This window comes from Salmo salar, chromosome ssa01 (genome assembly GCF_905237065.1).
Source record: "Salmo salar chromosome ssa01, Ssal_v3.1, whole genome shotgun sequence".
In the NCBI taxonomy this organism is placed as follows: domain Eukaryota; kingdom Metazoa; phylum Chordata; class Actinopteri; order Salmoniformes; family Salmonidae; genus Salmo; species Salmo salar.
In genome coordinates this window covers 182,210-185,373 of record NC_059442.1, presented here as the reverse complement: position 1 = coordinate 185,373, position 3,164 = coordinate 182,210, and positions in this window count along the sequence as shown.

Sequence of the window (3,164 nt, the reverse complement as noted above, 5' to 3'; positions counted from 1 at the left end):
GTTGTTGTGGAGCTGTTAGATTACTTGTTAGATATTTTTTATTTATTTATTTTTATTTCCCCTTTACTTAACAAGGTAAGCTAGTTGAGAACAAGTTTGACTGCCACCTGGATAAAGATAAAGCAAAGCAGTGCGACACTGTCACGTCCTGACCAATATTTAGGTATTATTTCTATTATATTTGGTCAGGCCGTGGCAGAGGTATATTTGTTTTGTATTATGGGGTTTTGTGTGTGGTGTAGTGGGGTGTGTTAGTTTGGTATAGGTTCTAGGTTTGTTTTTTCTATGTGTAGTTTTGGGTGCTGGACTCTCAATTGGAGGCAGGTGTTTCTAGTTGCCTCTGATTGGGAGTCCCATAAGTAGGTGTGTGTTTGTTTGGTTTTCGTGGGTAGTTGTTTTTGCACTGCGTGTTGTGTGCCTGCAAAACTGTTCCTGTAATGTGTATATTGTTTTCCAGTGGATGCGTTACTCCTTTTTTGAATTAAAACATGAGCATCCATATTCCCGCTGCAGTTTGGTCTATTCAACACGACTCTTTTTGTGACAGAACTACCCACCACCAAAGGACCAAGCAGCGGAGAAGAGGACAGAGGCAAGTGAGGGAGGAATGTTGGAGGCAGCCCCAATAATTCTTTAGGGGGGGGCACAAGGGCTATTTGGCGGGGCGAGATTACAGCCCCAGGCCAGCTCCCCGTACCCTTGTAGGGCAGACTGGACAGGTCCCGTGCTTTGGGGTTGGGGCTGTGGTGAGGCCTGGGATTTTCAGGCCGGTAGGCAAGGTACCAGCGCCCCGCATGTGCCAGGGCGAAGTAGGCATCGAGCCGGAAGGGGTGATGCCAACCCTGCGCTCAAGACCGCCAGTGCGCCCTTTCGGTCCGGTGTTTCCCGCTAGACGCACTAGCATGGAGGTGCGTGTCTCCAGGCTGGCACGTCCAGTACCAGCCCCACGCATCAGGAGTCTAGTGCGTCAGCCCAGCACCGCCAGTCAACAGTCGTCGGAGCTGCCCGCCAGTCAACAGTCGTCGGAGCTGCCCGCCAGTCAACAGTCGTCGGAGCTGCCCGCCAGTCAACAGTCGTCGGAGCTGCCCGCCAGTCAACAGTCGTCGGAGCTGCCCGCCAGTCAACAGTCGTCGGAGCTGCCCGCCAGTCAACAGTCGTCGGAGCTGCCCGCCAGTCAACAGTCGTCGGAGCTGCCCGCCAGTCAACAGTCGCCGGAGTGGCCAGACTGCGCTGAACTGCCGGAGTGGCCAGACTGCGCTGAACTGCCGGAGTGGCCAGACTGCGCAGAACTGCCGGAGTGGCCAGACTGCGCTGAACTGCCGGAGTGGCCAGACTGCGCTGAACTGCCGGAGTGGCCAGACTGCGCTCCGGCCCAGCCCGAGGGGCCAGACTGCGCTCTGGCCCAGCCCGAGGGGCCCTCCTGCCCTCCGGCCCAGCCCGAGGGGCCCTCCTGCCCTCCGGCCCAGCCCGAGGGGCCCTCCTGCCCTCCGGCCCAGCCCGAGGGGCCCTCCTGCCCTCCGGCCCAGCCCGAGGGGCCCTCCTGCCCTCCGGCCCAGCCCGAGGGGCCCTCCTGCCCTCCGGCCCAGCCCGAGGGCCCCTCCTGCCCTCCGGCCCAGCCCGAGGGGCCCTCCTGCCCTCCGGCCCAGCCCGAGGGGCCCTCCTGTCCCCCGGCCCAGCCCGAGGGGCCCTCCTGTCCCCCGGCCCAGCCCGAGGGGCCCTCCTGTCCCCCGGCCCAGCCCGAGGGGCCCTCCTGTCCCCCGGCCCAGCCCGAGGGGCCCTCCTGTCCCCCGGCCCAGCCCGAGGGGCCCTCCTGTCCTCCGGCCCAGCCCGAGGGGTCCGTCTGCCTGGCGCAGCTATCGGCTCCACCGAAGTGGGCGACGCCGAGGGTGGAGCAGGGTCCACGTCCTGCACCGGAGCCACCTCCAGGATAGGTGGGTTGGGGAGGGAGGGTGTAGCACAGTGCCGTCGTTGACGGCAGCCACCCTCCCTTCCCTCCCTTATTGTTTAGGGGGTATTGCTTTTTGGTTTTGTTGGGGTAATGGGGATTTTTTGTGTTTTCTTTTAAGGTGCATTCCGGGGTCTGCACCTTTAGGGGGGGTAATGTCACGTCCTGACCAATATTTAGGTATTATTTCTATTATATTTGGTCAGGACGTGGCAGAGGTATATTTGTTTTGTATTATGGGGTTTTGTGTGTGGTGTAGTGGGGTGTGTTAGTTTGGTATAGGTTCTAGGTTTGTTTTTCTATGTGTAGTTTTGGGTGCTGGACTCTCAATTGGAGGCAGGTGTTTCTAGTTGCCTCTGATTGGGAGTCCCATAAGTAGGTGTGTGTTTGTTTGGTTTTCGTGGGTAGTTGTTTTTGCACTGCGTGTTGTGTGCCTGCAAAACTGTTCCTGTCGTGTATATTGTTTTCCAGTGGATGCGTTACTCCTTTTTTGAATTAAAACATGAGCATCCATATTCCCGCTGCAGTTTGGTCTATTCAACACGGCTCTTTTTGTGACAGACACAAACAACAACACAGAGTTACACATGGAATAAACAAGCGTACAGTCAATAACACAATAAAATAAAAATAAAGTCTACAGTGAGGGAAAAAAGTATTTGATCCCCTGCTGATTTTGTACGTTTGCCCACTGATAAAGAAATGATCTGTCTATAATTTTAATGGTAGGTTTATTTGAACAGTGAGAGACAGAATAACAACAACAAAAATCCAGAAAAACGCATGTAAAAAATGTAATAAAATGATTAGCATTTTAATGAGGGAAATAAGTACCTAGTGTCCCACCTGAAAGGTTAACGTCAACTCATAACGTCACACTATAACTTCATGGGAGTCTTGTGGAAAGACTGCATGTTGTTTTGGGTGGATTGAGCTCTCTCACATATAGGACAGTACATACCAGTGGAGGCTGCTGAGGGGAGGACGGCTCATAATAACGTCTGGAACAGAGAGAATGAAATGGAAACCATGGAAACCACATGTTTCAAACCATTCCACTTATTCCCCTCCAGCCATTACAAGCCTGTCCTCCCATATTAAGGTGTGTGTGTGTGTTTGTCCAGTGTGTGTGTTTGTCCAGTGTGTGTGTGTGTGTCCAGTGTGTTTGTTTGTCCAGTGTGTGTGTGTGTGAGTCCAGTGTGTGTGTGTGTTTGAGTCC